The 23,161-nt window shown below is 39.7% G+C and overlaps 1 long non-coding RNA gene across 1 annotated transcript; it reads right to left on the reverse strand.

The window, feature by feature from the left end:
• Window positions 1-12,097: 12,097 nt before the first annotated feature.
• Window positions 12,098-19,401, reverse strand: LOC140683676 (uncharacterized). The gene is made up of 4 exons (XR_012054940.1): window positions 19,312-19,401; window positions 18,137-18,182; window positions 17,375-17,565; window positions 12,098-12,531 (listed from the first exon to the last, which is right to left on the reverse strand). It is a non-coding gene; the product is annotated as an uncharacterized lncRNA (long non-coding RNA).
• Window positions 19,402-23,161: the final 3,760 nt, after the last annotated feature.

A 23,161-nucleotide genomic window follows, 5' to 3' on the forward strand; every position in this document is an offset into this window, starting at 1 on the left:
TAATGTAGTGACACAAAAGAGAGTCATGGCTTGCAAAGATCTTGGTTCAACATCTGTTACAGTCACTGAAAGATTTGCAGCAACATCAATGAGTTAGGGAATCAGGCTCTCAGACTGATAATTTGTGGAAATATTAAGGAGCTACTTGAAATGTAATAAGGCAGTAAGAACGTACTGGCAGGTTTTCAGCAACATTACTGTATGGTGGGGGGAAGTTTGATCTTGGTTCTCACTACACGCATACGGAAGGGCACAAAGCAGAGGTCTTTCCCCTGTCTAAGAGGGAAAGAGTCAGACCTGAGCCTCTGTGTCTCTTCAGCCACACTGTGGATTGCAGTCACTCTTTTCTGGGGAGTCTAGCAATTCTTTGAATTTCAAAAGTTCGGCCCATCCCCCCAGCCCAGCTAGCTCCCCCTGGCTGGTAGCCCTGCCCTCAACCATATTGACTGGTCCCCCTCTTTGCTGTTGTGATGACCCAACCCTGAAGGTGAGGGTAACTGGGGTTCTTGTCAATACATCCCTTGGGGTGGATTAGAGTGAAATGACACTGAATGACCTGTGTTTGTATATACTGGTCAAAGTGATGGTGGTGGCTTTGATCTGTTAGGGTTGGGGGAAGCCCTCAAAATGTAAAGTTCAATGGGTTATTATACACACAGGCTTAGCTGGGAACACCCAAGTACCTTCCCTGGCAGACCCTTCAGAGATGCAGGTATGTCACCCATTCCTTGAATACTCTGAGGTCTGTTCTCGTATGTTCTATTTCTTTCCTTGCTCCTCTCTGGATCTCAAAGTCCATTGTTTCAGTCACTGCAGCCAGCATTGGAACTGATTGTCACATTTCCAATCAGCTTGTCCTTACTAGTGAATAGTAGATTCAACCATGCATTAGCCTTTGTTGCCTATGTTATGCCTGAGCCAAGAAGTTGTCCTTTTCCATAAATCCTCTTGACTGTGTCCCACTGCATCTTCCTGCCAGCAGCCGCCAAGAAGGTCAAAGTCTGCCTTGAGGTCCTGGGTTTGTAAATCTGAGCTTTCTGACCAATTTAGTTGCTACTATGGTGTAAATACAACGCTGAATGATGAGAATTTAGTCCAGACTATTTCAACTATGAAATTGTAAATAACAAATATTAGGGTCATATGATCATAGCATAATTCAGGTGCAAAGGGTCTTCAGGAAGACTACTTTTGTTTCAAATCTAAGGCATCTATGAGATCAGACCAGATTGTTTGGGCCTTAATTCATACAGGTTCTGAAAACCTCCAAGGCTGGAGACCACACAGTCTCTCTGTTCCCATGGTTGACTGTCCTGACCTTCTTATGTTTAACAGTGAATAAGGAAAGACAAAAGAGTTAATGGAATGGATAGGTTCATCATCATTTTGTGGATGACAATTTATGTGTCCACTAGCAAATGTTCATAAATCTTCTCTTTATAACATAGATATCATGAAAATAACATAAACATGAAAATAGATAGCTGTTGAAAAAGAAATACAATTGTCTTCAATAAATCAGTCTTCATTTTAAGTCATCATAAGAATCTTAGTATGTCAGCAGCGTCTTCTCTTTAGAGGCTCCCTCAATCTGATCTGTAGTGAGTATTACCATTGCAATGCTGCACAGTATAATAAGTATTAAAAAAAAGTTATGGGTTCAGCCTTATTTTGCTTTTATGGTTTGAGGTTACATTGCCACAGACTGATGGAGGCATAGCATAGTATGTAAAATAGAGCATTACCACATCTGCAGTGGTATCAAAGGCATATGTCTTACAGTATCACCACAGAAATTTCGTAAACTAACAGGATGATATTGTGTTGCCATCATCTTAGTACCAGTTGTACTCTGACATAATTTCATACCCTCCTTTTCCCACCAGTATTTTGAGGCTGGTATTCATACACCAATTTGGGTCATACTTTGGTAATGATGTAAATGTAGGAAGAGCATAACATAGATGATTCATGCAAAACCATTTGTTATTTTATTTATGGACAACTTTTGGCAAAACTTCCAAACCCAAACATTATTATAACATAAATATAGAGGATACTTTTCTATTTCTAGAGGCAAAGGTACTTGCAAAGGGGCTTTATTTTAGCACTTTAAAGACTGCCAGAACACAGTTGTGTCTTACCATCTGGGGTCATAGTCCCTTGAAAAGCAAAGCAGTGTCCATTTGCAGTTGTGGCTATTTGTGTTAATTCCTTTCCCACACACATAGATGTTTTTGTTCCTAACAATTTCATTTCAGCTACAAGTAAGGTATGCCTTCTGAACAACAAAAGAGATCCAAAGGGAGACTACACTGAAATGACTGAAAGTGGTCAGTGAGAGAAGGGAAAACCCTCTATGTAACGAGTCTCTCCCTTGAAATGGGGGAGATTTTGCAAACTTGAGGGACAAACTGAACAGCTTCTTCCTCTGACTGAGGAATTCAGCTGTTTTTGTGGGGAATATATAAGTACCGTCCCTGGACTGGTGCAAATGTGTGACCTAACACTGTGCCACTAAAACCCAATCAGACATGAAGTTCTGATCTGTTCATGAAGATGTGCTGTAGCAGAGGAGCTTTCAAAGCTTTTAATTCTCTTTGTTTCCTGTGTGTTTCAGGCTGGCACTACCTCTGGTCCTGAGCTCAGCTTTTGGGAAGATGTCACATATTAAAAGCAAGTGGTGCTGTGCCAGATGTTTTTCCTTGGACAGTGTGAACCTGACTGAACTTAGCCATTTCCCTGGTGCTCCAAGGAGATCAGTGACTACAACCTGCACCAGCGCTGCCAGGTAAGAAGAGGCCTTCAATCAAGAATTTCAAGCTGCCTCAGTATGGCCCCATAACTGCTTTTTTCCAAGGGATATAAATCAGATATGCAATGACCGAAGCAGCCAGGACATTTAGGCTCCTTCTGTCAAAAAATAATCAACACACTATTAACTATCAAATGTAATATTTTCCATAAAGAATTTTGTGAATATTAGGTCATATATGATACATTCTTATTTAGAATATCACAAAGAGGTTGTGACTGTGAAACTGTAACTGAGCACAAATCCAGGCCCTTCTCACCAAGCCACCATCTGCTCTTTATTTAAGTTACTTCAAAAACAACTCTTTCTTCCATGGTGCCTGCAGTACACGATATGACTAACGTAAGTAATTTAAATCAGTTAATAAATTTGCAATTACCATCAGGACATGCCTATGTAAAATCATGAGTACACAGACCATTGCCATAAATGGATTTATTCAGTTTTCCTCTGTTCCTCCTCTTGTTTATTGGTGGCACCTGGCCCATCCCATACAACAGAGGTCCATCTTGTCACCTGTGCAGAAGCACTGAACTACTGAAACACTAATGACCCCCTGCACTTCCAGAAGTGATTGCATTTTGCCTTCATCAGCTTTCACTAGGAGCATTGTCTCCTGCAAGGACCCCAAAAGCAAGACACAGCCTCCTCCAGAGGGCTGTTTGGCTTTTAGGGAACCTAAAACCTGACAGCCCTCATTTTTCTTAGACCATTTTTAGGGGGAGTCTGTATTGACTGATTCCTAATTTAGGATCTTTTGGTAAGATAAAATAAACTTTGGGCCTTGACAGGACTTGAGTATAAAACTCTGTGAGGATTTGAGCCTGATCTCTTCATACAAGGATCAAAGTCAAATCTTGCCTATTTAGTTTTTAATGCCTGACAAAATTTGAATGCTACTTAAAAATAGTAATCTCTAATAATGGCTTGTTTATAGAAATAATTACTTTCTTCTAAGTTTTCTTTTAACAGAGCTAGAGATAAAAGCATAATTGGATTATAATATCTTTATATTACAATCTTGTCTTTTACTGGATTTTTAAAAGCTAACAAAACTGGAAAGTCTGATGTTACATTTTAATTTGAACTGCATGTATTAATGGAATTAGGTACAAATCAAAGTTTAACATCTTGAATGTATTCCCATTTTTGCATTCCTTTTTACTTACCTAAGAGCCTTTTTGGCTAGCCATGTAGGACTGAAATGTTGAATTAGAAATTACACAAAGACTTGGAGTATGGCACATGATTGCCCATTATCAGATAAGAAAACCAAATCCACAGAAAGAGTACAATTTTTGCAGAGACATTTGTCTTGACAGAAGCACCTGTTTTGACCTGCTGTTTTGGCAGATAACCATTCATTTAAAATAAGAGATAGATGAAATAGGTTCTCTTTAATCTTTCCCTAACGTCTAAACCAGCTGTTGCTATGGGAAATGTATTTCCCATGCAGCTCTCCTGAATATTACATGATGATCCTAATCCTCGCCATATGCACACACTGAGAAAAGAGAAAGGTGACGGTTTTGTGGGGTGGCCTTCCCTTCTGGCCTCTGCTGTATTTTATCTGCACAATCTGTAAACATACTTCTCATTTCCACAGCATTTCACTCTATAGTACATGATGCGTCTTTTAGTGAATCACTGTCTTGCTGTCTCATGCATATTTTAAATTAATTAAAATTACTGGATGAAAAGAAAAGCAAGTTAAATACCAGCACCCACTTGGTTAAGCTGTCACACTATTGTACTATTTCTACTGAAATGCCAGCCAAATTTCCCAGGTGCACTTTCCACATCTCTCACGTAACATCAAAATAAAATCTCTGCATTAAAATAATGCATATAAATATACTGGCGGTTATAAGGAAAAAAAAAAAACAACAAAAAACACGCATAGTGTAAGTTCATCCAAAAGAAACTATATTAAAGATCCGGTGTGAGACAGAATTTTGGATGAGGTCTAAGCAACTTTTCATCAGCATGGTTCTCTGAAGAGAAACACTTTCCAGTATTGCTCCTCTTTATAAATGAGCTAACCTCAGACGTTACCAAGCACCCAAACAACTGGGCTGTTTCAGACTTGCAGTACATTAATAAAGGATGATGTTTATGAAAGATATTGCAGATATTTTTCCAGGCCTATGCAAAGCCCAATGAAGAAGAAAAAAAAAAAGAAAGAAAAAGAAAGAGAAATCCCAAAGATGTCTCTAAGGTTTTTTCTGTGGGGCCAACAACATACAAGCCTAGTGCAGGAAGACTACTTTGTGTTGAAAGACTACTGCAGACAATCTGTGCTCTTGGTGCTAGGGAAAGGGCAGATGTTCTCAGAACAAGCCCACTGGCTGCCTGAACTGGCAACCCTGAGTTTATTTATTTGTTGTGGATGGTTCTTGGACAGTAGCTCAGCAGAAGGTTGCTAAATGCAAGTATAATTAGAAAGGTCTGAAAATCCTCCACTGAGTAAGCAGATCCAGATGGTGCACCCCTTTGATTGTCTCCTGTCAGAGAGGGTGATACAAATCCTCACCATGCTTTACCCAAGGTCTCATCATGTGGCTTTGAGGAAGATTTCAGATGATTCATTATGTTTACTGAATGGGATTGTTTGTGTATGAAGACATCAAAATGTAGTCACACCCCAGGTAATTACTGCAATAGGGCCTTTGTGGCAGAAATACTCATGAATACCCAGAGAAAAACAGCCAAACACAGGTACGTGTGCATGCACACCTACCCCTCAGCACTGCCTGTAGTTTTCTGTCTTGCTCTAATTTCTTGTGTGTGCCGTAGCATACTGCCCGCAGTGCCCAGACACCCAAGGGGACAGACAAATCTGTTTGGGGACAAACAAATCCCAGGAGCAGGTGCGACTGCAGGTTGAATTCACACATTTCTGATGACTTCTGAGTACCTTGGAGCTTGCTTGTTGCTCTGACATTCTCACGTGGGTCTGTGTGCTTTGCTGTATGGTCTGCAGAAAAGTTACTGCAGACTTCTCTGGAGATGCCTTGGTATGTAGTCATGTTCTAAGAGGTTCTGGTATTGCTCTGAGCAGCTTGAAAAGGGAGTTTCAGAACATCTTAAAGTGCTTTCAGGGGACTTCTCTTGTTTGTCTTTCTCTATCAGCTCAGCTACACAGCATGCCAACGATTTTGGTAGCTTTGGGTACTTCTTGAATGACTCTATGCTCAGCCTGGCAAAAATGAGAGCTTTCCAGGGATACCTCTAACAATGTCATTGCTGTGAAATAAAATATCAGTGTTTTTCAAACACTTGTGCCAGTGGATACCCAGAACAAGAATTAAGAAGATGTGATAAAACACATCAAACTATTATTTATTTATTATTTATTATTTAAAATAATGCGGGTTTCAAGAATCTGGCTAACAGAGAGAACAGATATTTGTGTCCTTGCACATGGCAGCCATTTTGAGTATTGCTCTTCACTCTAATGATTAATTTTGCAAATGACAAAATAATGGAATTTTTAAAAGAAGAAGAGAGATTTCACCATCAATGATAAATTCATGTATGAACAACAGGTATTTTGAAATTTCCAATTTACATGACGATCTTTTCCCTGCACTTATTCAGGACATTACCTGTGAAGTCATTAAAAGAAGAAAGGTTCTAGACTGAAGAATGCCTAAAAGAATGCTTAATATAAATTCTTCGTCGGTATTCACTGGCCAGAAAACAACCCACTTGGTATGCAAGAGATGTAGGGAGAAGAGAAGCAGTGCAAGACAGCAGTCATCTGTAATCTCGTAAGACAGCAAACACATCACAGGTGACAATTTGTCAATAAACCCAAAGGCAAATATCAGGTAAAGGAAAAAGACACCCTGAGGCTATTGCAATATGAGAAAATGGAGGACTGGAGCATATGTAGCTTAGAGAAATGCAGTCTGCGTCAAATGGGAAGGTAGAAAACAAATGCCTAAACCAAAGCATGTGCTCTTTTAATTGTGTTCCTCCCTTTGATAGAAATAGCAGGCTAAATCAAGACCTAATGTAACTGCAGCAAAATCAGTGGACCTACACTGAGGATAAATTGCTGTCATAAATCATCAAAATCAATGACAATTTTGTATGTTCATGCCAGAAATTAATCTGGCCCATTACAACAACAATTTTTTTTTGACACTCAATACTAAATTTATTTTCTGTTTTCTATGCAACAAAATATAAACTTGAGCTTTGGCGTGTAACAAGATGCTCATGTCATGGGAAACATTCCCCCGACCATTACTACATCAGCTCCATGGATGGGAGGGTACAGCATCCCTGGTCTGTCATCCACTTTCCCTTCAGGTGTGCTGGCTCCACACTACCCTCCTGTGTGCACTGGGGAGAAAGGCTTTTGCAGTGCATGGAGGCAGAGAGGTATGAGACAAGAGAATAATCCATCCTGTGCTTGGCCTTATACCCTGCCCTGGCTCAGTGCAAATGCATGCACACCCAGCACTGGGTGCAGCTTTAGGGTAGTCAAAGAACGTTCCTACTCCTCAGCATAATAGCAACTGTCAGATTGTGACTCGACTTCCAGGTGAAACACCCTCTTCTCCCTCTGTGCCACTCCAAATAATCACACTAATAATTGAGTTTTCAGGCTTGCAAGCTCAACTGTAACTGCTGTGACTCCAAGGGGAGTCCTCTGCCTCAAAGAAGGGAGTGAATGAGTTTTCCTTTACAATAGTAAAGGTACAATGAGCTGTTGAGCACTCAGCCAGCAATGGCTGGGCACCTGATTTCCATTTACAGATCTGAAAACTGCCTCTACCTGACTGCCTGTCCCTTGGATTGCACAGTACTGACAGTCGAATTTATAAGTAACTTTTAGAAAAAAGAATTATCTTGGCACTACAATAAAATTATTTAACCTTTGTGTTTTATCAAAGACTGTAGAAGAGACAAACAGAGATTATATAGGTATCTGATTTTTTACGTGCATATATAAGATTCCAGGTTGAACTAATTAATTCTGTTTCTATTAAAAACTCTGTGCTAGCTTGAAAGGCTACATTTACATTCCAGCTAGAGTGAAGATTTTATTCTCTAGCAAGAATCTCACCATTAATCAGAGCTGGATGTAATTTACACCACCTTCAAAGAGCCTGTAAAAAGATAACGTAAAAATGTTAATCAAATTACAAAAACCACAGAGAAACATTCAACTCAGAAATGAATTATTCCAGCATGTCTGTCTTCTGTGGCTATGCCAATGTAAATCTATGCAGTAGGCCACCACAGTGGAGTCCACAGGGGCTAAATTTGAGGTTTTGCTTTATATGTGTTCTTTTTAAAAGCCTGACTATCTGCTTGCACAGTGTTCTGAGGTAACTAAAAAATGCATTTTTAACAGAGTATATGCAAAAAAGTCCACATTTCTTTGCTGTGCAAAGTGAAATAATCCACAGAACTTCACTAATTTACCCTAATTTCCAAATCTTCAAGATTTCATTATGAACTTTGTTCATGCCCACTCTCCACTTGCTTGACAGCCAGTCTTCATAGTGTCTAAGATAATGAAAGCATAACTTTATAAGTCAGGAGACCTGCAAGGACAGGTAAGTTTTACAGGATATTAATTATTTTAGGATTAGATAGACATATCTTTTTAAAATTCTGCATAGTTTTAAATTATAGGAACACAATTTAGAATGAAATAAAATTTTTAAAAAACCAACCTCTGAGTTTCTTTTTTTTAGTCATATGAGTTTCAACCCACATTTCTGTAACCTTCAACAGTGAGCAATCTGGTCTGCTACAGGTTCTCATTTTGATGGCAGATTTCCAGTAGGAATCTGTGATATCTAAACATTGAAATGTAAAGCAATTGAGAGACCCATCATTAAAAAAAAAACCACTCTGTTTAATGAACAACCAGTGATTTTTTTGTACATCCAGGTTTTGCAGAAAACCTATGGGCCTAAAGCAGCTGTCAGCCATCCTTGCCCTGTCAGACCTGGAGCTGGCTGTGGTGCAGCATCTGTGGAGGCATGGAGGACATGCTCAAACCTCCTCAAACCTTCTCCTCTCCCTGTGTATCCTTGCCGACCATTATTTTTGGTAGTCATGTCTGTTCAAGCTTTAGATGAATTGTTTGAGAAGCTGAACACATTCAGTATATCACAAAAGAGCACTCTGCTTTTTTAATAGTATTGCAAAATTTGGAATATTACATTGTATGTACTCTGATGCCATTATTACATTGACTTTTGGAAATTAAAATTATGACAAGTAGGTGACTGTATTTGCACATGGGTATATTTAATTCCCTGGGAGTAGGAGATTTGGATGCATGCAGGCTATAATCTCAGCATTTTGTCTTCTACTTTCTTCCTAGTTAGAAAGCATGCAGTGTTGCAATTACAGCTCATGCATTTAATAACTGGAAGTGTCAAACCATTCAAAATAAGCTGCAAAATCAGAACTGGATTATTTTTTTAATTCCATGAGAAGAAAACTGCATGCTATAAAGATGAAACAAAAATTCCCTGTTATGTGCATCATATATGGCAATGATATTAGACTAAAAAAGTAAAAATATGATGGTCTTGTATGGAAAATTGTTTTAATAGAGTGTTTAAAATTACTGAAATAAGTTTTAAAAAGGCTGTGTGAATTTTTAAATACAATTTTAGGTATTTTTGTGACAATAAAAATAGCATACATCAGATGCTGGAAAATGGCAGGGGCTAAGACAGTAAATTACATGGTTTGTACCTGTTTTGATGTTAATTTTGCAAATTCCTTTTTGGGTAAAAATGGCAGTGGAGAGTGCAGGCTTTGCCACTCACAGTTCTTAGTAGAGAAACTAAAGTGTAAGCAATTATGTCTGAAAGCAAATGTTTTGAAGAGTCTCAAGGTCATTCACATGCTTTGGAGATCCTACTTTCCTTCCTGTATGATAAAGCACCAGCAACACTGATTTTCAGCATCTCCCATGCATGCCCAGGAAATGATCGCCATGGTCTGTATGGGGGAGTCAGAGCAGCAGCTGAGCACAAGGGCAGCTGCTGCTGCCACGTGAAACTCTGTGGAGCACCAGCCTACAAATTGATTTCAACCTTCCTGCAAGATGGTGATCCCCAGAGAGCCAGGTGATCTGTAACAAAACATGGTGTTTGTTTGCCCTTCATAGCCGAAAATCCCATCTGGAGGGGAATAGAAAAGGAACACCAGACTTTCCTATGCCGCAATATGAGGGTGTTTTGGGTTTTTTCCTGCTCTTTCATGCACATTTTTCATATCTGAATTCAAACCTGATGTCATCTGCCTTCCCTTTCTCAGTGCATATGTGGGTTTCCACACGCGCTCATCACTTCAAGTACAAATTCTTAAATGGCAGGGAATGCATCCAAATGGCTCATCCATTTTGGCAAAGCTGATTTATCATCAGGATCAAACCACCATTTTCCTTGGTGGTTCCCCAGCTTCCCAGGAACTTTTTTCTCCTCTCCTTGTTTCTAGGGAGGCAAATCCTTTCTTGTTTCTGTGGTATCTTGGTTTCTTGTTGCAGTTGTGTTGGGTATGGTCTGAAGCCCAGGACCTTGATGGAGCTGCTCTGCCACTGGAGTCTTCTTTGTCCTATCTGGTATTTTCCTTTGCTTTCTCTTGGATTTCTAAACTTTTTTTTGGTCTTTTCTTCTGATATTATCATTAGCACCCTGCCTGTGCCATGCTAGAATTCTGAGAGAAAGCATTGTGTTTGGCAGAGAGGTCCTGCCATCTCCTCATGCTTATACTGGCATAAGACCTAGGAAATTCTGCCATTTATTTGCTGAGTGTAGATACTTTTGGTGGAGCAAGCACAGCAGCTATCACGGCCAACCTCTTTAAATGCCTCCCAGTATGTTAAAGGGCTGGACCTTTTCCATGCACAGCTTCTTCAAAACTTACCCCTCTTTGATCTGTAGAAATATTTTTACATGATTTTTGGAAACTTATGTTGTGATGATGAGTAAAATTTCTTACTTAGCCAGAACACAGTAACTCTGTGACAGGCAATGAGTTCAGACTGGTTTGCAATTTGTGTGGAGGTCTATCTTAGGTAGAATTAGAAAGTCACTGCAGGAGAATAGACACCAGCCACTTTTACTGCAACCATCTCCCAGTAAGCTGTAGTCCTCACAGAGCTCACTGTGTGCCCTTTGAACAGTTTCTTTCAAGAAAGACTAACACACAAAGACCCTGGGATATATTTATATCCCTCCTAAGGGACAAGAACCTTTCTCCCCCAGCATTCAGACCACCTGCTGAAATGTCTGTGCACATTTTCATTTTTCCCAATGAAATGCTAGGGCAGAGTTTTTGGTCTTGAATGTGGGGGAATATGTGTGCTGCAGACAGCAGCCTTGCCTGAAACTGCTTGGCACTGGTAATGTTCTCTGCACAGATTGTTGAGATGCTCTTGAAAATATTCTTGTTTAGTTCAAAATGCAATTTTGAGTCCAGGTTAAAATATGTCTGAGTCCAGTTTCAAATACGTCTGTGATAATGTTTTCTCCCCCTCATGGTGTGTATCAAGGTTGGAGGGAGAGAACTGTCAGCCAGTACTGTTTGTGTAAATGTAGCAGATGATGTTGAAAATGAAAGTATGGGACAGCTACCACTAGAGTCAGTGAGAAAAGTCTATGACTTTATAATTCCTTTGAAACATGTTGAAGAACATCATCAAGCTATTCTATTTTTTTGTACGACTATGCTATATTTGATACTGAAGTAGCAGAACACGGTGTTTTACTTACCTTTGAGCGGTGATTTTGAGGCAAGCATACGAATCTGAATCTTGAAACAGTACCCCTGATTAGCTGGGTGTCACTGTCTATTGACAGGTGTCCATATAATATTCTTATCTACCTACATAGGTTACTGTAAGAGGAATTAGTACAGAAAAGGTGCTTGACTTTTCCAGCAACTGTGTCACTGGTGAAGAAGAGTACTATTTATCATGCTCTTTATGTCTCTTAGAGCTTGGTTAACTTTTCACTGAGTATGTAGAGATCTTATAATTTAAATCTCCCAGACAAGTCCAGCAGATGAATAGGGCATAATAACCTGCAATTTGGGGGAAGAAGCTCAGTCATGGATACCACTTTCTGTGCTGCTGTTCAGGGAGCAAAAATAAAGTTCTTCCACTAAAGAGAGTGGAGAAAAAAATTAGTTCCTCCAGACTTCAGGCATTGTAGCAGCCAAAAATGGACCACCTCTGAAAGAATATTGTCTGGTGGAACACAAGTGAACATGTCTCTACTGAATCCAGTGCACAAATATTTTAAGAAACATTTTAATTCATTCACAGAAGGAGAGATGGAGAACTATTGCTTTATTCACTCCGTACGGCACAGTTACAGTGAAAACAGATTACTCATCAGTCAGTTCCTCTTTCTAATGCATCTCATTCATCCTGTGGCTTGCTTATAACCAGCTGAAAAACATGCAACTTCCTTTACAGTATTTGATCACCAAAATGCAAAACTCACTTTTGATTCAGAAAGAGGAATTTCAGTTACTGTATATAGGTTTCCTGATGTAGGAATAAACACCAGAATTCTGCAGTCATGGTGTTGTTTTCTTTCTATAATTTGCTGTCTCCTTTTTGTAGTGCAGTATTTAACAGACAAAGGAACACAAGTGCTAGGTTCTTGTCTTTTGACTTTATCTTGATCATTGCAGAAGCATGATCATGAGCACATTTTGTATCCCTGAAGAGAAAATAAAAAATTAAGCATCAGCAATGTGCCTAAAGCAAGTGCCATGTTCTTTAAAAGAGGATAGAAATCTACAAAAAATGTTACTTTGATAATAGTGTTAAAAGAATCTAAAGAAAGGCATCCAATTTACTGGTATACTGAATACAGATAATTAAGTGCTAGAATAGATATTCCCTTCTACTCATATATCTATCTGAGAAGGCTTTGATAAAACACAAAAACATTCACCCTATAATGACACTAGATAGTATTTTCTTCTAATTTATTTTGTCATGTTCCATGGTATGAACAAATTAAATACCACAAATGTCTTAAATGTCTCAAACAATTAAATTTATATATGTCTATTCTTGCTATCTGTCTGCTCATCTGTCAGACAAAACAATTAAATTTATATATGTCTATTCTTGCTATCTGTCTGCTCATCTGTCAGACATTATCAGGTCAATGCTCCTGACAAGTGGCATGAAGTGAGGGTATTATGAACCAGCCAAATCTTACAGACATAGAGTAGAAGTGTCCCTTGAAGCTGTTATGGATTTTCAAGAGGGAAAACCATCTTCTAAAACTAAGACAGTTTGTGAAGTTTTGCTGAGGTTGCAAGGACACAAGCAGGTCAGAAAAGGCATTTGATGCCTGGGATAAAAATCCCATGCAAGTATTTTTCAGGCCTGGAAGGATACAACTGTGCTAACCCTGGGAGTGCACTGCCAGAGGCAGACTTCCAAATGTGGTGTAAGTACGTGTCCCTAGCACTGAAATTTCTTTACCATCACGCACAGGGATAATCCATCCTGGAACTATCTTCCTGTTAATCCCCTGTTAGCCTGGCTTTTCAGCACAAACTAGAATATGTGGCCCAGACACTGCAATTCACTCTCTGAGATAGACTGACCATCATAAACCTCCAAGGTAATAGCTGTGTTCTTACATAGAAGCACAGGGCTTGCTTTGTTTGTTTTAGTTAAATCTAACTCTGTGTGTGTCCTGGCCAGTGCCCCAGTAGTGTCCCTGTTCCTCTGCAGAGACTATTGGCAAGTACTGTGATATTCAGGCCTGCCATGTCCAGGTAGAAATCTTGCTAATACTCGAGAAATGCTTTTTTTGAAAGCTGGAGGACATGAACAGCACGCCAAAATCACATTAAAAGAAAAATAACAATGGTGCAAATATATTGACTGAGTTGAGATCCCTCAACTTTTCATCTGAGCCAGCTTGAGCAAGATGCCCAGTGAAGCCCCAGCCTTCTCCCTCTGTCAGCACAACAAAACCTTCCTAACCTGAGGGATGAAAACCCCTAAACTTTGGGGTTTGGAAGATCACATTTTCCCTTCCTATGGGATTTTGGCTACTTGGCTTCTAAATTATTCTACCCAGCAAACACTGTAACAGCCCGGTGCTTCAGAACATGTGTTTTAGCTTGCCTTTATTGCAGCACCCAATGTGTCTTCAAAGGCCCCAGGGAGATTCTCAGAGGCTGTGTGTGCACAGGGGCACTTTCTGCACCTACTCAGGCAACCTCTACTCTGTAAGCACCATGAGCAGCTTCCTCTAGTGTTCCCCACTGCATCCTCTGAGATGGAGAGTGGGAGGGGAAGGTCTATGGGCATCCCCAGCAGGAGTTTTGGGGACAGGACTGCAGGGAATACTGTAGGATTGCCTGTGCCTCATAGCATAGGCTCAGCTTGGAAGCACTATCCCTTGAAAGCTGAGCAGACATTGCACATTGCCATGTGGGACAGTGTATTATCAGCACCTAGTTGTTTGGGGTGGGCTGATCACTCAAAAAAAAGGCAAAAACTCCAGCAGAAAAATTTCTGGACAGTCTTTCTGGTCCTGGCCCAAGGCCTACAGCTGGGCCTGAGGCTGCTGTGCATGGGGCTGAGCACACACCCTACAACTTCACTGTCTGTGCACAACCTCCACAAGAAACTATTTTTTATTCCTACAGCCAAGAGTGCTCCTCTAAAAGGTCAGTAAACACCAGGTATGGATCACTGCCAGCAAAATCAGGGGGATCCAGATAAAATGAGACAGGTTTTGAACAAGATATTGTAGTTTATTGCTGTGTAACGACCCATGGCAGCATGCATACAGACGGCATGGGTGTCAGCCAGCTTCACGCATGAGTCATTGCCAGCATGGAAATACAGACTGCTGAGCTGCTCTGCTCACTCAGGCGTCAGCCATGGCCCTGGGCAAAGGTAAAAATGAGCGCAGGACAACAAGGAACACACCTGGGGAGCTGCAGCATCATGGAATTATAAAATGGATTGGGTTGGAAGGGACTTTAAAGATCATCTGGTTCCAACAGCCCTGCCATGGGCAGGGATACCTTTTACTAGACCAGGTTGCTCAAAGCCCTGTCCAACCTGGCCTTGAACACTCACCAGAACGGAGCATCCACAGCTTCTCTGGGCAGCCTGTTCCAGTGCCTTACCACCCTCACAGCAAACAATTTCTGCCTAATATTTAATGTAAATATCTCCTTTGTCTGGAAATGAAAAATAGTGTGTGCATGTGTTAACAACAGAGGCAGGCAGGAAGCAGAGAGTTGGAAGCAACCAGAAAACCTGGTATCTGTGTGAGAGAAAGAAAACTATCAGAGCAACATGCAAGTCAGAGGGAGACCACTAACTGTAAATAGTGATTACCTTCTCTTTCTTGATTCTTACTATGTTCAAGAACACTAGAATCTGTGCTATTTTAAATGGCACAGCATCCTAGAAGAAGTTGCTAGCATCAATTCATGAATAAAAATAAGATTTTCAGAACATCCTCACTGTGAGCTTTCCAAATCCCTTGAAGACCACAGAGACCTAAAATATGGCTGTCAATATTTTTTTTTTTTATATTAGGGAAGAAAAGAAAAGTGCCAAGGAGGAGAGTATCAGTGGGTGGGTACTTGGAAAAATATGATTCTAATATGAGCTTGAAAAATCAGCGAATTTGTGGAGTAAGTTGTTAGACTATGAAGATGAGATTGCTTGGAACAGTATGCTAGTTCCAACAATGACCTGATGAAATGATATATTAAAGTAAAATTTTTCCTTTTTTAAGGCTTAACTTTCTTCATTTTTCGTAGTGCACTTGGATAATTTAAACCAGAAAGAAAGTAGAGAGTAGCAGCACAATGAAGACTCAAAGTACCCCTTGGTTTACAAAAGAAAGAAAAAGGTAAGGCTTTGCATTGGACCTATTTTTCTACATAATTTATTTGTCCTGCTGTTTATATCTACATACTGCCTACTGTCAGAAAAGCTTATAATGTATGTATACTTCAGATAATCATCAGTGAGGAGCTGGAGAGAGGCAGCATTCCTGGATTTAAAAAGAACTTCGAAGGTGAAGAAAGCATTTGAATAAAAGGAAGGGTGTTTTAAATGAACTCCAAGGCAGACAAAGACGATGAGTTGCCAGTGAGAGAAAGCACTTTCTAAAGAAAGGACTGAAAAAATGCTTGACTCAAGATAAAAGAACAGAGGGATGCCAGGGTTAGAGCCTCAATGGCAGAACAGAGTGGAAGACAGGACTCCATGGATTGAAGGAAAAGAGGAAATTTAAAGGGCTGTGTAATGCTGAAGGCCTGGTGCCCTATATTTTGTCTGATCTTCCACATCAGTGAGTGCTGGTAGATAAGGAGAAGGAAGAATGTAATCAGGGAATAAAAGGAGAGGATGACTAAGGAGTGGATATGAATGCCAGGAAAAGATGTTTCAAGCTAAAATCTAGATATTAGCAGCTCCAGTGTTTGGTTGGCTATTCCTTTCTGTCTGTCTATCTGTCTGTCTATCTATCATCTATCTATCTATCTATCTATCTATCTATTGGAATTTTCATTTGCCACAGATTTTTCCACAGGAGTTGGCTTTTGGGTATTAGTGTTAGTTTTTGAGAAACGTAAGAAATTTAACTTATTCAGAACTCTTGCTCAAGGCCTGCACATCATTCAAATTCTGCTTGAATCCCATTTTGAAGATTTCAATGCTTCACAAGTCTTAAATTTCTCAAGCTCAGGGGCCTGCTATTTGCCATTTGTTTTTGATATCTGACTGGGTGACACCTCAAGCCATAAAGTGTGTTAAACTAGTTCCCTGGCCCACATCATATTTATAGGTATATTTGTCGGATTCCTTGTTTCTGCTTCCAAAATTGAATTCCCCCCAGGTGTTCAGGCAGAGTGGTACTCTTGTTAGCCTGTATCAGTATGAATTTATGATAATTGCCTGCCCTATCTTTGCATACTTTATTTTCTTACAGTCCAGTGCGGTGGCTGAGCACAGTACAGTGGGACCTGGCTGCTGGCTCATGAGGAGAGGGTTGAGCTGAGCATTTGCTGAGAGACAGATCACAGTCATTTTTGTTTTAATCCTCCCACTGCCCTGTGCTTGATGCTGTAAGTGTATTCTTGAAAATGAAGCCTGTGTTCAAATAGTAACTCTCCGAAGTGTGTGTGGTTAAAATTTCACATGCAGACAGCAATTTGGATGCTAGATATTTTCTGGTGTCAGTCAATTTAGCATCAAAATGTTGTGAAAGATGCTGCATACTTTTAGTCATTAGCTGATGGACTAATATACCCAGGTCATGAGAACTGGATAAAAGCAACGTTTTTAAACTGTTCTTGTGACCTGTTTAATCTTGCCTTAAAATACATCACTACACCCCATGTACAGTTATTCTACTTCTAGCTATGGTTTTCTGCTCCAAGTTAATAGTCTCTTGTTTTGAAACTCTAATTTTCTTCCTGCCTCTCCTGAATCTTTAATTCTCTTGCAGCTTGTGAGGTTTCACAATTTGGAGGTTGATGAGCTGGGTTATATTACAGCCTTACCTCGTGCACTGGAATTACATAACAAATCAGCAGGATATATCTGCTACTCCTCTGCAAGCACCTTATGAATAGCCACAGTCCTGCTGTGAGTGCATCTAGAGTGACTGGAGACAGATGCCTCCTCTTCAATGAATTTGTGAAAAAACAGGTTCCTTAATGTAAGATTTGTGCTCCATCCCAGAGAACAGCCACTGAAAAGGAGGAGAGATTTTTAAATTAATTTACTAAATATGTTTGTATCAAAGTCTGTTAAAGGGGTTTATTTCACTAGGAAACCTTTCTCTTCAGTGATGTGGGCTGCAATGCACTTGCCAAGCCACTCATCCATTGCTAACAGGAATGAGCATGGAGTTAAATCAAAGAAACAGATGTGTCTGGGTAAGGCAGCTTTCCTTTTATATGTAAAAAAAAAAAAAAAATAGGAGCATATTCATCAGTTTTGTAATTTTCTGATCGTGTTTTTTCTGGCTCAGTGACAAACAGCAGTCAGACAAGCACGCCTCATACAGTATTTGTACTCCAATCCAGTACAAGATTCAGTTCCTTAGAATACATTTGCATATCTGAACATGCAAACTCCAGATTTTGTCCACTACTGGCATATTTGAGGGTCAACAGAATCCCTTCTGTCTTTCTTGGATTATGCAAAGGAGCTTCCAGCAGTTCCAGAAAATATAAAAATATAAATCCGTGTAGCAGTACAGTGAGGAGGTGCTGACACACCACGGACAAGATTTAAACAGGCAAAGGATTCAGACTTACCTGTTTCTGCTGCGTCTGTTCCCCTTTTCTTGAAATCACTGTGCAGCTGGAATTTTTGAAATAACAATAATATAAAATTTGGATTGCTGAAATTGGAGGTACATCAAAGGAAACCCATCTCACACTTATTTTTATACAATGGCTTTCCTACTAAGATGTACAGCTCCCATTTTTGTTGGGTTTAATTCAGAATTGGTTAGACTGGCTTCTCCTTATGGAATCACAGAGCTTGCCCATTGAATTCCTCTAAACCCTCCAAAACAAAGATACAGTAAATCACATTTTCTTTTTTTATTTGAGTATAAATCCAGCTGTTTTCTGCAGTATTTCTAAAAGGCTCAGTTTCAAAAAAAAAAAAAAAAAAAAGTACAATTTTTTTTTCTGATAGGAGTGTTGAATCAGGACATTCTAGCATTCTTATTTTTTCTTTCCCATTCTGCACTAATAACAATGTCAACATGTCTCCCCCAAAAATTTGCCCCCCACCTAATTTTTGGACGATGAGGTTTAAGGAAAAGTTTTGCAGTTTGTTTTGGTTTTGCATCAAATAAAACTAACTCTACCTAAAATATATTGTTCCAGACAGGATGTCAATTTTGTATTAGCTTGCCTTTTCATAGATCCTGTCAGAGAGTCTAAATGCAAATGGGTGGATATTTCCTGGGCATCACATGGAGTGTATGGTAGCTATGATATGGCTTTGCTACACTGTATTTTTTGTATTATGAAATTTTGAGGGATGATCATCCTAAATGGTGATCTCTTCACCCTCATGGGAGTTGATGGGACTTCTGAAATGAATCAGGATTTTTTTGGGTAAGTCACGAGTTCAGATTAACTTTTTGTGGATTATATAAAAGAGAATGAAAGATAGAATTTAAAACCTCCTCACTTTACTCCAGCTGTCATTGGCTAGCAGCCAATGACTAAGATACCCTCCCAGTATTAATTTTAATACCTCAGCAAATTTAGTAGTCTTTTATTTAGTAGTATTTTATGTAGTCTTTTAGTCTATCCATGGAGCTGCAGCATTCTTGTCTTTACAGATTTTCAGTATAATCCAAAACTTTTTACTTCACAACATAAAATTTCCTTCCAGGACAGTAGTCCTATTCAGAATATAGTGGTTGTTTTCAAGGTCTTCATGCATACCTAAAATTGTTAAATATACTTACAATTTTCCAGTCCAGCAGGCATGGGAGTACTCCTCCTTGTCCTGCCTGTTAAATTTAGCTAGAAGTTCTGAAAAGAGGAGCAGATTGTTCACCACTGGCAGGTAAAATCAGGAAATAAAAATATTGACTCAAGGCCTTTGCAGGACAATTAAACAGCTAATGAAAGGTCTGAAGTTCCTGTAACCACAGTGAGAAGGAAAGAAGGAAGATGTGCCTCAGTTTGGCACTTCTCTAGGTCTTCTGACACTGAACTGCTTTAGCTGTGGAGATTATAAAGGAATTCTGATGAAACAACACAAGTAACAGGCAAGTGCTTTCTGAAGCATCTCTCAACAAACCCAGGCATTTCATTCCCTATTTTTTTTCTTCCAGCCAGGATGTTAACATTGCTTTACCTTTCCTTTGGACAAACAGTGGCAGCAAAACTGTGGCAAAAGTGAATGCCAAACAATGCAGGCAGAGCGCAGCTGCTTTCCTGCCTGACAACCAAACTTTCGAAGGGAGTCACAGAAAGAAGTCTAGATAGCAAGAGCAGGAGTAGTCTCACCCAGTATGTCCTCGCTGTTTTGCCAAATCAGACAGAATAAGCCAGTTTGGTGCTGAAATCCTGGTAGGTCCCATGTCCTGTGACTGGGAGTGGGAGAAGCAGATTTGTAGAGTCCCTTCTGGGCTGCTTTGGGCACAGCACAGGCCCCTACATGTGCCTGTGCCTACCTACACCTGCTATCAGCAGGGAAATGCAAGGGGGAAGGAGCCTCTGCCCCCTCTGTAGAAACTTTAAACAGCTTGGCTCACTCTGACCCCAGGTGTATGGTTATTTGCTCCCCAAGTCATAGGTCAGTCCAAGCAGCTCTGGATTTTCTAATGGGTATGCCTGATCATCAAAAGTCCAGAGACAATAATAATTTACAACCATAACAGGACATGGGTTTTCATTCAGGTAAAAATTACTCCATTTGTTGAACTCTGCTGGCTCAGTTCGGACAGAATCCAGAATCCCAGTAAGCAGAGGTGGTTTTAGGTTTGAAAGCAGGAGGCTGAATTTGTGCCGTGAGCGCCAAAGCTTTCCTTACTCATCAAAGGCTAACAGGAGATATGTCTGTTCTGTGTAAACACATTAGGAGGATAAACATCAGGAAGGGAAAAGAGGTGGTTAAGCTAAAGGACAATATTGGCTCAGGAGGAAATGATTATAAACTAATCATGAATAAATTGAAAGTGGAAGACAGAAGCAATTTTCTCACCATCATGGTGAAGTTCTTGAGCAACCTGCTGGTAGGAGAAGTAGACATTAACTATTTCTTACAAAATAGAGCCCAGGGGAGGAAATATATGACATGACAGCCTGTGGTAGCAAACTCTGGGATTGATGTGCTCCTAAATGACAAGGTGCAATCACTGGAAAAAGCCTATTATCTCAGATGAGGACTGCCTTGCCCACTGCCATTTGATGTGAATGTTAATGTCAGGCTTACCAGGGCTGTCTCCCAGACTAAAGCCCTCCTTCCCTCCCACTGTCATCACCGCGTGTTGCCGGTTCTGCCTCGAAGCACAGCGCGGGCTGCCCTGGCAGGAGCTGACCTAAACAGACACTGAACCCTCGAGGCTACAGAGACTTATTTCTGCCAGAAACTGAATGCTTAATTCGTTTTGGGTCAGGGTACTAAAATGAAGAATAGTTCTGACCTGATGTCACTGACTGTGCTCTGGGTAGTTATTCGCTTGCCTCAGTTGTGCCAGTCCCCCTTGTCACGAAAAGGGAGGAATTTTTGAGATCTGGCAGAAGGCTGAGCCTAATGTGACATAACTCACGGGGTTTTCCAGCTCTCCATCCTTCAGGGGAGCCTTAGTGGGCCAGTGGGACTTGTTCAGTCAAGCAGCAATGCCTTATGTGTTGTACTGGCTCACAGCAGGGCTTCCCTCATTTTTTTTCCTTGAGCCTTTTTTTTTTGTTGTTGGTTTTTTTTTTTTTTTTGGATTTGTAATGGATTTAGCCAGATGTTTGCTACGAATACAGGATGAATGACTATTCAGAAATACCTGTATCAGGAAGGATTTATTTGATAGGAGAATCCTACTGATAATTTCATATTGTGAATATTTAGAGGAGGGGCTTGTTGCAACTGTTAACCCTAAAAAAGGCAATTTCCAGAGGGGTTCCCTGGATCATGAATAGCAAATTGTTAACATAAGTATTGAGGACCAGCATAATGGGTAGATTTTTGCATGGAAAAGAGCTTGCTAAGTGTGCCTAAAATCAGGGACAACATCTCTTAATGGCCAGAACATCTCAAGAGGTTGTTCTGATTCCCACTTTCAGTTGTTGCAAGGAGCTGGAAAACTACTTGTTCTGGCCTATTTATTTTGTCATAATATTAATCTTCATGTCATCTGTGTAAGAAAACATGCTGGTGACTTCTCTGTGTCTGGAAACACAAAGTCTGTCTCATTTTTTAATTGCCCTCCTTACTCTGAAACTGTTAACTGCAGATATTTTGTCAGATTTTTTTTAATTAATCAGCATGGCAAAAACAGGGAGTGGAAAAGGCTAAAAGTGACAGACCAGTGTTTATTTGTACTGACATCTAAGATAATCTTAAAATGTTTTTGGATATTATTTAAAAAAATACAGGAACTGAGAGTCTCTGTATCTTGTATTAGCTTTTTTCTGGGTGCGAGTTTTATGTTATCTGGCAGGAAAAAAAATTGTTGAAAATTACTTCACTGATGACCCACATAGAAGTGTGATTTTGTGTTGCTATCCATTTTCTGGAAAGAAAAGAACTCATTTTCTTTAGGTTTGGATTATACTTTCTCTGAAAACACTGGAGAGAAATGAAAACATTATGCTTTATCCATAATGACATATAATAACTTTTATGAGGGGGAGAATGAATAGCTTGACTGCTAATAATTAAAGAAAATATGAAAGATGCCTTTAAAAATGTTTAAACTTACTCTAGTATTAAGTAGAGGCTTTAAAGTAGCTTCATATTTTTATTCTAGAAGAGAATCTTCATGAATCATTCATAGCAAGGATGAATTTCTACTCAGTATGCTGCTTCTTCACATATTACCTTCATACTTCATCAGAGTCAGAAATGACTCAATGCATTCATATAGTTCAGGAAAACCACAGAACTGTTCTTCTGTACTGCAAATAAAAGAGAAAAATAACTTTCAATGTTAAAGAAATAGTTTGCAATGAAAAGCGAGTCTACTGAGCTGGATGAGAGTGTTAAAATAATGTAGTTTTATCACATCCATGTCCTGAACAAAGCATTTCTGCAAAATTTTTTTTAAAGTAGAAATTTCCTTTCAGCATAGGAACATGTATGTGATATACTTAACCACATGGGATCACTTACAAAACAGTCTGGATCTCATGCTGTTTTCAATATCCTACACTTTTTTTGATCATTTTTTGGCTCATTCATTTGTCCTTGAGAGTTTGACAATGTAAAAATCCGAACATTGAAACTTGTTCCTGTTTGAATTGGAACTGAACTCACATAAAGAAACTTGCCATGTGACAAATGAGGGAAAGAACTGATTTAGTAGAGCTGCCAAAAAGTAGGCCAGATGCAAAGTATCTGGAGGTGTCTGATTTAGCACCCAGAAATAGGTTTGAGCCATGAGTGCCTCAGGCCACGAACCTACCACTTGTGCTAGAACCTGCTCCCTTATGGGGTCAAAGGAGAGAATCAGGCAGTGAGCCCAGCTCATCTCTGTCTTTTAGGCTGTCTGATTTCAGTTTCAGTCACACACATCTTTATGCCCTCTGTTTATAAACTCACCTTTCAGATCTAGTTGAGCTCCATCAGGTTTTGGACAGTAGGTCCTAGATGGT

Source organism: Taeniopygia guttata, chromosome 3, assembly GCF_048771995.1.
Source record: "Taeniopygia guttata chromosome 3, bTaeGut7.mat, whole genome shotgun sequence".
NCBI classification, from domain to species: Eukaryota; Metazoa; Chordata; class Aves; order Passeriformes; family Estrildidae; genus Taeniopygia; species Taeniopygia guttata.